The sequence below is a fragment of the Arachis hypogaea genome, chromosome 13 (assembly GCF_003086295.3).
Source record: "Arachis hypogaea cultivar Tifrunner chromosome 13, arahy.Tifrunner.gnm2.J5K5, whole genome shotgun sequence".
NCBI lineage: Eukaryota > Viridiplantae > Streptophyta > Magnoliopsida > Fabales > Fabaceae > Arachis > Arachis hypogaea.
Genome location: NC_092048.1, coordinates 27,925,522 through 27,939,906, shown reverse-complemented (window position 1 = coordinate 27,939,906; position 14,385 = coordinate 27,925,522). Strand labels below are relative to the sequence as shown.

At 37.6% G+C, this 14,385-nt stretch overlaps 1 non-coding gene across 1 annotated transcript; it reads left to right on the top strand.

Annotated features, from left to right (window-relative positions):
• Positions 1–10,054: 10,054 nt before the first annotated feature.
• LOC112738469 (small nucleolar RNA R71) lies at positions 10,055–10,157 on the top strand. The gene has a single exon (XR_003169429.1). It is a non-coding gene; the product is annotated as a small nucleolar RNA R71 (small nucleolar RNA).
• Positions 10,158–14,385: the final 4,228 nt, after the last annotated feature.

The window sequence follows — 14,385 nt, the reverse complement described above, 5'->3', positions numbered from 1 at the left end:
ACAATTAATTAAGAATAAAAATACTGAGAGTATGAATCCCAGGTCGTCTCCCAACGAGTTGCGAGAAAGTATGCTATTTTATTAATTAGGAATTTTTCGAGAGTTTTGAGAGTTGAATAATGAGCAATCAAATAATTGTAAATTAATTGAGGCAATAAAAATAAACTAAGAATAATTATTGATATTCTAATTAAAAAGCCTTGACTGGGGGAATGATTAATTGGAAGTTCTATCCATGTTGGGATCTCTTAGGTGTAGTATTAAAGAGGTTGTTGTTTTCACTTAGTTAACCCTTACTAAATAAAGGAAAGTCAAGTGATTAAGCTAACCCTTATTCGCAAATCCTAGTCCTCTCCCTTAGGAAGGTCTAGCGTTAGTAAATACAGAACTAGCCAACAACGTATAGATTAATCAACACGTAAGCCTTCTAACTCAAGTGTCTCCTTTTAATCAACCCCATGTCAAGTATGGAATCTACTCCATTGACATGAATATAACGCTCATAAAAATATAAGAAGACATGATGAATTTAAAAAAATAAGGATTTAAAATTAATTAAAAGGAAAAGTAATTCTCTACACTAATAATTTATGAAAATAATCCAATTGTAACTCTTAAATAAAGTAAATAAGGATATGAAAGAGTAAGGGACAGAGTAAACAAACTAGAATAATATCTTCAACGGAGGGAATGACTTCTTCAATATCCAAAAGCATAAAACTAATTAACTATGAATGTAAAACCTAAAAACTATCCTAATGTGAATGTATCTTAATGTGTGTTGATGCGTGTTGAGTTTCTGCATGTTCCCTGGCTTTATTCTGTGTTTCTGGGTCAAAAACTGGGTTAAAACGCGGCCCAAAATCGCCCCCAGCCTTTTCTGTTAATTATGTAGATCGCGCAGGTCACGCGTATGTGTCGTCCATGCGTTCGCGTCATTCAGCGATTTTTCTTGTCACGCGAGTGCGTCGTTCACTCGTTCGCGTCGCTGTGATTTTCTCCATTCCGCGCGTTCGCGTGAGCCATGCGCGCGCGTCAGTGTTCGCTGGTCATCTCCTTAGTTTCTTGTGTTCCTTCCATTTTTGCAAGCTTCCTCTCCATTCCCTTAGCCATTCCTGCCCTATGAAGCCTGGAACACTTAACACACGGATCACGGCATCGAATGGTATAAAGGAGAATTAAAATATATAAATAAAAGATCTTTGGAAAGCAAGTTTTCAACCATAAAACAATACTAGGAAGGAAAATGTAAAATCATGCAATTAGTATGAATAAGTGGGTGAAGACTTGGTGAAACCACTCAATTAAACACAAGATAAACCATAAAATAGTGGTTTATCAACCTCCCCACACTTAAACATTAGCATGTCCTCATGCTTAGCTTAAGGAAATAAACAAATGAGTAGGAAAAGTAAGACTCATGAAATGCAATGCAACCTATGTATCATGAATGCAACTATATGATAAAATGATTTTGTCTATTTAGTTAAAAATAAATAAGTTCTTTCAAGACAAAAATAAATTAAATTCCACTAATTCAAATTATATAATAAAAGCAAGTAAACCTGTAGAAAGACAGCTTATGAAAGCAGGGGACACAGAATTAAGCATTGAACCCTCACTGATGGTGTATGTGTACTCTAGTCTCTCTAGTGTATAGGGTAATCACTCTACTCTTCTCTAATCATGCTTTCTAAACCTTGTTCTTCACCTAACCAATCAACAAGTATTTAATGCACTAATGCAAACATCATGAGGTCTTTTAAAGGTTGTAATGGGGCCAAGGTAAAGGTGAGGGTATATATATGGCTAAGTAAGCTATAAATTGAATCCTTGATCAACCTAAGCTATCACCTAACATACATACTCTATTTTCTTCTTAGATTATCCTTAGGCTTCCCAAAATTCTTCCCACTTTTTTGTTTTACATAATCATGCATCAACTTTTTCTCTTAACTTGTATCACATATGCATTGATTTTTGAACTCAACTTAGCATTGGGGTAATTTTGTCCCCTTATTCATTTATCTAATTACTCATTTTATTGAAATTTTTTTAAGAGAAATAAGTATAGCTTATCAATGCACATGGATTCATAATTTTTCTTAGTTTCACATGAATAGGTACCCAAATTTCCAACATTTTATCATGACACATTCCCTTATTAATCAATGTTCCCATAGCTTCCCACACTTTAATTGATACACATTTTCTATCTTAAGCTAACCAAAGATTCAATTTGGGATATTACTTGTTTTTCTGCCTAAGGCTAGTAATGTGGTAAAATATAGAATAAAGGGGATTTAAAAGGCTCAAAATTGGCTAACAAAGGTGAATGGAAGGGTAGGCTATTTGGGGTAAGTGAGTGAATAAAATAATGGCCTCAATCATATGCATGCATATAATACATTAAATATTGGACATATAGGATGGAACAAAATATAGATCACAATCATAGAGAAGCAAACACACAAGAATAAAAAAATTTATGGTTAAATAGTGTAACCATTTTATTAGGCTCAAGTCTTATAGGTTGTGTATTCTAGCTTTTAACTATGTTCCAAATACAACTTCCAAACAAGTTTAACACAAAAGTTTTGATTCAAATTAGTGAAATTTTTTCAAAAGTAGGGTCTTAAAAAGAAACTTATTATTTTCTAACCAGTTAGAACATGCATGCAAATAACCTATTACTATGCAATTTTTATCCTATCCTAACAAAAGAAAAATAAAATAAATATCCTATTTTATTGGTGTTTTAAGGAAGAGAAATTACCTCCGAAAGTCAGGTACTGACCGACCTCCCCACACTTAAGGCTTGGCACCGTCCTCGGTGCCGTCAGTCAGGAACAACGGAGGGCTGGTAGCAGCATCTCCACAATTGGGACCATCATGGCTCCCTATGCTGGTAAATGAAGTGGAGTCCGGGGTGTCTGGTTCTTCTTTAGGTGGTTGGTTACCAACAAGTAGCTCCTTGAGGTATGTAAATCGATGCTTCTTACGGCGCTCCCTTTGCTTTCCTTTCCGTTCAATCCGGTCTAATTTCTCAAGTATCTGATGGAGCAGTTAGTTTGTTGAAGGTGCTTGTGATGTGGGAGGAGTAGGAATGTCTTCGGCCGGTTCTGCTGGCCGGCTAGGAGTGGCTGCTGGATGTCTAATATATTTCCCATTAGGGACTATCTGATCATCTCGTGGAATCATGGCCTTGGTGTCCCCAGCTCTGTAGGAGACTCCGGCTGCTGAGACTAGATCTGAAACTAAGGCTGGAAAAGATAGGTTGCCCGCAATCTGTACGTGTCTCATAGCATGTCGAATGTGTCTTGGTAAATTAAGGTGCTGGTCAGTAAGGATACACCAAAGTAGAACAGCCATGTCTGCGGTGAAGGAGGACTCGTGAGTGCTCGAAAAGACATAATGGGACATAATCTGTGCCCATACTCGAGCCTCTATAGTGAGTGCTGAAGCCAAGATGCTCTTAGGTCGAGACCGATGGTATCCATAGATCCATCTGCTGCCAGGTTGTGCTATAACTCTAAGAACAGCGTCCCAGTCAAATTGGTATGTCTGGCGCTTGAGTGAGGCTTCTTGGAATGCGTCCAATCTTTCTGGTGTGGGGAAAAGATCTAAAGCTCTTTGAATGTCCTCTTCTGTTATGAGAACTTGCTTTTGATGGACATAGACAAGACTGCATGGTTGGCATGTGAAAATTGGAGTAGAATTCAAATACCCATGAAAGATTAACCTATTTTGGCTGTCTCCGTAGGAATCCCCAATGTCTTCGCTCAATGCGGGGCTCAACAAATTCAACAATGTTGGTCGCGAGGATGAGAAGGTATTCGTTATTGTAATTCCTCTCAGCCAGGATAGGGAACATCTGCTCACAGTAGTGGTTAGGAAACCACGCAGTGTCCTTTGCTGGGAAAGCTTTTTCTTTTTCATCGACCTTGATGATCCTCTTGATTCATTTTGTTGAGGGCTTTACTGCTGTTGAAGATGGCTCTGCCACTAATGTTCTTTTAGTTTCTTTCCTTGCTGGTGGTTTGGGATTAGCTTTCTCTTTACCTTTCTTGGTGGCCATCCTGAAAAGGAAAAAGGTACGTAATTTTAAAACTTAAGGGTTAGAGCAAGGAAGAAAAGGGTATAGGTGATAATTAATGCACGGTAAAGATGGATGTTGTTAACACATGGTCTAGACTACATGTGAAAAGTTCATCAATGGAAATATAGCAAGTGCATGTGAGGGCAATTAAATGCAAGATGTTTATTGGCATGCCGGCAAAGGCACGAGTAGCATAGATCAAGCATTCAATGTCCAAGTTAGATTACCGACTCTTTCAAACTAACAACCTATTTGTATTGACAATTATTTTTAATAAATTATATATAAAAAGGGGTTTTGTGAAAAACAGGCATTAGGGTAGAAGAATAAAATAATTAAATATGCACACTGCCATACGGGCTTTTTCACAAACACATAGCATGCATGGTGAATATGTTATTGAAAGTATTAAAGTGAACATACAAGCAACCCTTTAGAAAGTAATATTAATTGTTAAACAATTCCACAATAATTCATAAGCAAAATATAAAAGAAAATAATCACCCAATTAAATTTCTAACAACAATCAAAAGAAAAAAAAAGAAAAAGAAAGAAAAAGAAAACATATATAATGAAAGTAAAAAAAGAAAGAAGAAGAAAACATAAATAAAAATAATAATGGAAAAGTAAAGAGGGGAGAAGGAAAGAAAAGAACCTTGACGATGATGATAAAGGAAGAAGGGAGAAAGTAAAAAGTGAGAAAGAATAAAGAAGGAAGAAAAGATAAGAAAGAAATAATAAGGGAAAGAAAAGATTTAGATATTGGAAAGAAAAGATAAGATAGTTGGCGCTGATCTGGATAAGCTGTGCGTCGCATGTGACGCGGACGCGTGGGTCACACGATCGCATGGCGGACGATAATTTCAGGTGATGCGGACGCGTGGATGACGCGATCGTGTGGCCTGATTTGTGCTATTGGTGCGAGTGTAGCCTCGCGTTCGCACAACTTTCTGTTTGAAATGCAATTTGCCAAAAGTCTGGGTGACGCAGTCGCGTGGGTGACGCGATCGCGTGAATGGCCATTTTTTGAAAACGACGCGACCGTGTGGGGCACGCTATCGCATGGTAGGGCTTGCGCTTCTAGCATCAATCCAGCCCTACTCCATCATAACTTGCTGCCATACACCTATTTACATCGATTTTGTAGGGCCACGCGGCCGCGTGGGTGATGCGGACGCGTGGGGAGGCTATTTTTCAAATGACGCGGACGCGTCAGCAACGCGGTTGCGTGGGCATATTTTTGCCTAAGGCACGCCTCCAGCCACGCTTCCGCGTGACTCTCTGTTTCTTTTTTCCTTTTGCGAAAGCATCTATGACGCGGACGTGTCGCGTGCTTTTTTTATGCAAAATACGGCAAATGCAGGCTATATGCAGTTATATGTAGAGGTTATAAGAAGAGTCATTTATAAAAAAAAAAAACAAAAATCGGAAAATAAAACTAAGACTGAAACTGAACGATCATACCATGGTGGGTTGTCTCCCACCTATCACTTTGCTTTTACGTCCTTAAGTTGGACGTCTTTAAACTCATTCTGCTTCTGTTGGTGGGTCTTCCAAAAGGAAAACTGACGTTGGGATTTTTGCCAGTAAAGATTTTCATAAAAACAGTCGCGTTGTAGATATAGTCTCTAAACCGACAGAAATCCCTTCGTACAAACGTTTGGGTGTCACAAGTAACAAACTCCTTTGAAATTGATAACCGAGTATTCAAACCTCGGGTAGTCTTCTCAAGGAATTGCAGGAAAGTATGTTCTTATTATTGGTTATGAGTTTGTAAATTGGGGTTTATTAGGAAGTAAGGTGGGAATATGTTATATGACAAGTTCTATTAATGTATAAGATAAGAAGCAACAATAGTAAATGGTAGAGGAAATAAAATAATAATAATAAAAATAAACTCTTGGCAAGGTATTAGAAATTGGAGGTCCAGACCAAATTATCCTTATCAATGATAATAAAAATTGAATCTTCAAGTGACTAATTAAATTGATCTTCGAATCCTATTTATTTCCTAAGAAAAGATTGGGATTATTGAAGTTCAATTCAATTGGCAAGATAACAATTAACAATTATGCTGTTGAGTTGGATAACTCCTGAGTTATTAATTTCTTAACCAAAGCCAAGAATGTAGAAAGCTAAATTAAAATCACAAATATCTGGAATACCTCAGATAAAATACATTCCAAGCAGTAAAATCTAACATGTAAAAGTTCATAAGCCAATTGGGCAACATAAGTCAAATACAAATAAAAACATTAGAGTATCTGAAAGTAAAAGAGAAATATGAAGAAAAAGGAATATTGAACCTGGATTGAGAGTTACTCCTAAAACTAAGAGAAGTCCTAAATCCTAAGAGAGAGAGGAGAGAACCTCTCTCTAAAACTACATCTAAAAAACATGAAAAGTGGATTATGAGAGCCTTCTCATGAATGGATGCATTTCCCCACTTTATAGCCTCTAATCGGTGTTTTCTAGGCCGCAAACTGGGTCAAAAACAGTCCAGAATTCGCTGGGTTCGAATTTTGCCACGCTGGATTTCCGTCATTGCGACGCGGCCGCATGGATCACGCGGTCGCGTTGCCTAGCGTCAGGGGAACTATAGCATATTATATATCAAATCGAAGTCCCGGACGTTAGCTTTCCAACGCAACTAAAACCGCGTCGTTTGGACCTCTGTAGCTAAAGTTATAGCCGTTTGAGTGCGAAGAGGTCAGGCTGGACAGCTTCGCAGTTTCTCCAACTTCTTGTATTCCTTCCACTTTTGCATGCTTCCTTTCCATCCTCCAAGCCATTCCTGCCCTATAATCTCTGAAAACACTTAACAAACATATCAAGGCATCTAATGGTAATAAGAGAGGATTAATAATAAGCAAATATAAGATCAAAGAAGCATGTTTTCAATCATAGCACAAAATTAGGAAGGAAATATAAAACCATGCAAATATTATGAATAAGTGGGTAAAGAGTTGATAAAATCCACTCAATTGAGCATAAGATAAACCATAAAATAGTGGTTTATCAACCTCCCCACACTTAAATACTAGCATGTCCTCATGCTAAGCTCAAGAGAAACTATAAAGATGAAGAGGAATGGTAGAATGTATGAAATCAAATTAACCACATGTGAGCTCTATATATATAAGTGAATAGTAATTAGAATTGCATGATTCATTTAGGTAGCTTGCATTTAGAATAGATTGCATTGCATAAGATTCCACCATTCTACCTTCACTCTTTCTCTTGGATTTAGCATGAGGACATGTTATTGTTTAAGTGTGGGGAGGTTGATAAACCCATATTTTATGATTCATCTTGTGCTCAATTAAGTGTTTTTATCAATTCTTCACCTACTTATTCATGTAAATTGCATGGTTTTACTATTTCTTCCTTATTTTATGATATATGTGAAAACATGTTTCCTATGCTTTAAAAATATTAAATTTAATTATCCTTTATTACCATTCGATGGCGTGATTTGTGTGTTAAGTATTTTTCAGGCTTCATAGGGCAGGAATGGCTAAAAGAACAGAAAGGAAACATGCAAAAATGGAAGAAAAACACAAAAATGGAGTTTTGAAGAAAAGGGAGCGACGCGCATGCATGGACGACGCGGACGCGTGCCTAGCGCAAAATGGTAGTGACGCGTACGCGTGGACGACGCAGACGCGTGCCTAGAGCAGAACACAAATGACGCGAACGCGTGACTGACGCGTACGCGTGACAAGAAAAAAACTCCAAACCACGCCAACGCGTGACCCACGCGCACGCGTGAAGGACGCCACGTGTAGTAAATTGCAGAAGTCGCCCCCAGCGATTTCTGGACCCTTTTTCGGCCCAAATCTAAGCTAGAAACACAGAATATAAGCCAGAGAATGGGGAAATTAATAATAACAATAGAGATATACACAATTTTAGGTTTTAGATGTAGTTTTTAGAGAGAGAGATGATCTCTCCTCTCTCTTAGGTTTTAGGAATTAGGATTTCTCTTATTTTATGGTTATTTCTTCATACCAGGTTCAATGTTCTTTAATTTAATTTCTCTTCTACTTTTATTTACTTTATCACTTAGTTTATTTACTTTCCCAATTTTATTTATGAACCTTCCCATGTTAGATTTGAATTTATGTTTAAATGCAATTTGAGGTATTTCAGATTTAGGATTGCTTTCTTTTATTCATGATATAAATAATTTAGATTTTTCTCCCTTTTGGTTTTGGTTAAGTAATTGGTAACACTTGAGTTATCAGACTCAACAGTTGATTGAAAATTGGGATTGCTGATTGATTTGGATCTCTCTAAGTTAGTCTTTCCATAGGAGTTGTCTAAGACTTGAGGATCAAATTAATTAGTCCACTTGACTTTCCTTTATTTAGTAAGGGTTAACTAAGTGGGAGCAATAACAATTCTCATCACACCTGATAAGGATAATTAGGATAGGATTTCCAGTTCTCATACCTTGCCAAGAGTTTTCTTTATAATCATTAATTTATTTTTCCTTGCCATTTAAATTACTTGCTCCTTATTTCAAAAACCTAAAAATATACAATTTCATAACCAATAATAAATCATACCTCCCTGCAATTCCTTGAGAAGAAGACCCGAGGTTTAAATACTTCGGTTATAAATTTTATTGGGTGTGCTTAAGTGACAACCAAAACTTTTGTACGGAAGGATTCTCCGCTGGTTTAGAAACTATACTAACAACACGATTATTCTTATAAAATTCTTTACCGGCAGAAATCCAGTTCGTTCAGTTACCTCAACCTTTTTGAAAATTTCTACCATTTTGGGATCAAGTTCCATCTGCTTTCTGGACTTCCTTGCAAGGTGTGGAAATAGGATAGGAATGGCGTCACTTGTTTCTTCAGTATCCTTTAGTGCGTCATTCATTTGTTGAGCTACTTCTTTCTCAACCTTGTGTTGTACTTCCTCTTCAGCATCTTCTATTTCAGCATCTTCTACTTCTATCACATCCTCAGCTGAGGCGTGTTCTATTGGGCTTGGCTCCTCATGGTTCCTCTCTGGCAGTGTGGTTCCGGACCTCAAAGTGATAGCATTGATGCCACCCTTGGGGTTAGGTAAGGGTTGAGAATGAATTCCACTGGAGTTTAAAGGTTGGTTTGTAGAAGTAGGTAATGAATCTATCTGGGCGGTGAGAGCTTGTAAAGTGGCATTCAGACCATTTAGAGTAGAGTTTAGTGTAGTCTGCATGTCTTGTTGTCCTTGTGCAAAGGGAACGAAGCATCTCGTCGTTTGATGAGGAAGTGGGATAAGTGATTTGTGGTACTTGTTGTTGGTTTTGCTGGGGTCCTTGTGATTGTCTTAAGTGAGGAGCTCTGTAGAGTTGGTTTTGATTCTGCTGTCTGTTGTTATTATTCCACCTCTGGTTTCCTTGATTGTCTCTGCCTCCTCTGTTATAATTTTCCCTCCAGCCATGGTTGGAGTTGTCCTGCCATCCTTGGTTATACTTCCCACCTTGGTTGTAGTTGCCGCCTTGTTGATTGTATCCTTGATTTGGGCGGTCATAGAAGTTATGAGTAGCTGCCACAGTGTTATCTTCTTGTTGGAGCTACGGGCATTCATCAGTATAATGACTATAGTCAGCACAGATTCCGCATACTCTTTGGGGTAGTAATTATTGGCTTTGCTGTGGTGGGGAAGGCTGAGCTTGTTGTTGTTAATTCAATTGTAATTGTTTCAGTAGGTTGGTCATCTCACATATACTCTGTGTAAGAGCAGTAGTCTCAGTCCTAGAGAAAACTTCTACAACAGCTTTTGAATGGGTGCTCCTGTGCCTGTGATTCCTAGCAGATTCAGCTAAGTCGCTGATCAGTTGCCATGCTTTATCTGCAGTCTTGTACTTCTTCAGAGAACCATTACTAGCACCATCTAGTGTAGTTTTATCCCGAGGCTTCATGCCTTGAGTAATAGCTGATTAACACTAGCTTGTCAATCATGTGATGGGGCATGCATCTAGAAGATTCTTAAAATGCTCCCAGTACTCACAGAGAGTTTCGGATTCTCCTTGAATAATACATGAGATCTCTTTTCTCAATCTATCTGTAACTTCAGCTGGAAAGTATTTCTCCAAAAATTCTCTCCTGAGTGTATCCCAGTTGGTAACTGTCGCTTCAAGTTGGGAGTAGTACCACTCCCTTGCCTTACCCTCAAGAGAAAACGGGAAGGCTGTTAATAGAATAGAAGTTTCATTCGCACCCTGACGCCTAACAGTAGAACAGGCTGTCTGAAAATTCCTGAGGTGCTTAATGGGCTCCTGAGCAGGTAAGCCATGAAAATTGGGCATTAAGTTGATTAGTGCAGTCTTCAGTTTAAAATCTACAGCCAGAGTTGGATGATGCACTTGATACGGCTGCATTGTAAAATCTGGGGCTCCAACTTCCTGGAGAGTAATCCTCCTGGGTTCTGCCATTCTATCTGCACGTGAATCAACTGAATCAGTAGTAAATGAGCTTGTTTCGCTTTCAGATGGCGGTTCAGATTTGCCCTCAGATGAGACTAGTGAATCAATAACAATCACTTCACCACCCTCAGAGGCTAACCGACGTCGAGCTTGCCTAATACGTGAAATAGTTCTTTCAATTTCAGGATCAAACACGGCTAAGCTCGGATCAGGCAATGAATGCGTCATTCAATGAAGGAAATATATAGCTCATGGTAAAATAAAAATAAAATATGCAAATAAAATAAAAATATGTACACTAATTAATAATTTAGCACACAATTGCAACTCCCTGGCAACGACGCCAAAAACTGGTGCGTGGAAGAAGTTAGGCCAATTAAGAGATTTTGAAATAAGAGAGCAGCGTTGCAAGTATAGCCCTTAACCAGCTAAAATCCACCTCACCAATTTAAAAAGGTGTCACAACAATTAATTAAGAATAAAAATACTAGGAGTATAAATCCCAGGTCGTCTCCCAACGAGTTGCGAGAAAGTATGCTATTTTATTAATTAGGAATTTTCCGAGAGTTTTGAGAGTTGAATAATGAGCAATCAAATAATTGTAAATTGAGGCAATAAAAACAAACTAAGAATTAATTGGAACTTCTATCCTTGTTGGGATCTCTTAGGTGTAGTATTAAAGAGGTTGTTGCTTTCACTTAGTTAACCCTTACTAAATAAAGGAAAGTCAAGTGATTAAGCTAACCTTTATTCGCAAATCCTAGTCCTCTCCCTTAGGAAGGTCTAGCGTTAGTAAGTACAGAACTAGCCAACAATGTACAGATTAATCAACACGTAAGCCTTCCAACTCAAGTGTACTCCTTTTAATCAACCCCCATGTCAAGTATGGAATCTACTCCATTGACATGAATAAAACGCTCATAAAAATATAAGAAGACATGATGAATTTAAATAAAATAAGGATTTAAAATTAATTAAAAGGAAAAGTAATTCTCTGCACTAATAATTCATGAAAATAATCCAATTGTAACTCTTAAATAAAGTAAATAAGGATAAGGAAGAGTAAGGGACAGAGTAAACAAACTAGAATAATATCTTCAACGGAGGGAATGACTTCTTCAATATCCAAAAGCATAAAACTAATTAACTATGAATGTAAAACCTAAAAACTATCCTAATGTGAATGTATCTTAATGTGTGTTGATGCGTTTTGAGTCTCTGCATGTTCCCTGGCTTTATTCTGTGTTTCTGGGCCAAAAATTGGGTTAAAACGCGGCCCAAAATCGCCCCCAGCATTTTTTGTTAATTATGCAGATCGCGCAGGTCACACGTACGCGTCATCCATGCGTTCGCGTCATTCAGCGATTTTCCTTGTCACGCGAGCACGTCGTTCACGCGTTCGCGTCATTTGTGCAGATTCCTATCCACGCATACGCGTCAGGCACGCGTTCGCGTCGCTGCGATTTTCTCCATTCCGCGCGTTCGTGTGAGCCATGCGCGCGCCTCAGTGTTCGCTGGTCATCTCCTTAGTTTCTTGTGTTCCTTCCATTTTTGCAAGCTTCCTCTCCATTCTCTTAGCCATTCCTGCCCTATGAAGCCTAGAACACTTAACACACGGATCACGGCATCGAATGGTATAAGCGAGAATTAAAATATATAAATAAAAGATCTTTGGAAAGCAAGTTTTCAACCATAAAACAATACTAGAAAGGAAAAAGTAAAATCATGCAATTAGTATGAATAAGTGGGTGAAGACTTGGTGAAACCACTCAATTAAACACAAGATAAACCATAAAATAGTAGTTTATCAGGTGTGCATGCGCACAAGGCTGTGCGTGCGCACACAAACAAGAAATCACAAATTTTGCAGCACGCACATAATTCAGATTTTGACACCAAACTTTGAATGATCATAACTCCCTCTACAAAAATCCAAATTTGCAAACTTTATATCAATTTAAAGATTTTTCCATGAACTTTAATTTAAAGCAATTTTTAACAAATTTTCAAAATTGAGGCTCAAGTTATGATCCGTCAAAGTTCACCAAAAATCCGTTTTTACCAAAGTCTCAAAACCTCAATTTTAACCAACTCTCATCCAAAATTACTTATTCCATATTCAAAACAATCATAATGTACCTATATCACATTAACATATCCTCCAATTCATTCCACAATCTAAAATTCATATTTTTATCATTTCCATACCCAATTCATCAATCAAATCATTAAACTCTCAAATATTACACAACAACATTACGCATCAATAATTTCTTATACATAGATCCATCACTTACTACCCATCATTATCATAAAAGTCACCCAACACCAACCTTACACACCATCAATAATCCACCAACCTTAACACAACATCAACCATAAGATTCAAAATCCAAAATCATCATCAACCTATATCATCACACATCATAATCATCAATATCCTTCATTCCAAACCATCACAAACATTTTACATTAACCTATTACCTTAAATTCTCCTCATTATTCATCAATATAACTATTCATCATCAATACTCATCAACACCAATAATTTCCAACAATCATCATCAACCACAATAATCCAATACAACCAACAATTAACATCACTTTACATATAATTATTCATACACCAATATCATTCAATCCTATCTTAGGTCAACTAGCCTAAGTGTCCAGAAACATTACATATTACATAAAGAAAACCGAAATCATACCTTGGCCAATTCCCAATATGCACAAACATCAAAAGCTTGGCTCCAACAAGCTTCCCTCAAGCTCCAAACCACCAAAGCCAAGCCAAAAGCCACAACCAACTCCAAAAACAAGCTCCATACATACAACATAACCATGCATCAACGACTAAAGCTCACACTACACTAAACCATAAGGATATAGAGGTTCCTTACCTTATCCAACGGTGATTAGGGCAAAGCCTGACAATTACCCATTACTAGAGGTCACCTAAACAAGCAAAACCACAAAACTTACTCAAAAACCAAACCCAAAAAATGCAGAAAGTTAGGGCAGGAAACTGGGATGTGAGCTTCGAGGTCTTACTAGATTTTCTTAGATATAATTGAAGAGCTTAAAGAGAGCTTCACGTGGCCACAAACGGCTCGTCAATCGGAGTTCCGTAACTCAAGTTATGGTTCCCGGAAGGTGGATGTGAATAGTAACATCACCTCTTCTCCTCTCTTCTCTCAAACCGCGCCTCTCTCACCCTCTGGGCTGGAAAATGAGCTCAAAGCTCATTTAATGAGTATATATATGTTGGGCCTTAGGCCCGATTTGGGTCCGGTCCAACCCGTTAGCGTTTTAGGTTCGTTTGGCCTACTTTGGGCCAAAACCTGTAAGATTAGCATCCGGTTTTTTATTCTAAATTATTTTTATCCTTTCAAAATAATAAATCAATTTTCAAAATCTTATTTTCCAAAATACACGATACTGGACAGACTAGAGGTGGTACTGTCAGCTTAAGCGCCAATACGCATTTTTACAAAAACTTTTCGAAAAGGATACATTTTCCAACTCAGAAAAATTCATCGAAATCAAATTTCACCTTTCTATTTTCAAATTAAAACTTCTAAATTTGAATCTACTTCGGGAACTTAAAAATTATTATTTTATTAAAACGGTTATGCCGGTTCTTACATTCTCCCCTCCTAATAAAATTTTCGCCCTAAAAAATTTGAATCACGCGACATATCCCCATCAAAGCGTTCTACTGTGTCGATGTTCCCTCTCGCCTTCCGCTGTGTCACTCTGATTATCGTAATCAAGAAATACCAATTTTTGTAACATTTTGCAAAGTTTCCGAAACAAGTTCAATCTAAATCCTTTCAACGTCAAAACTTTTTTTAAAAAGGCT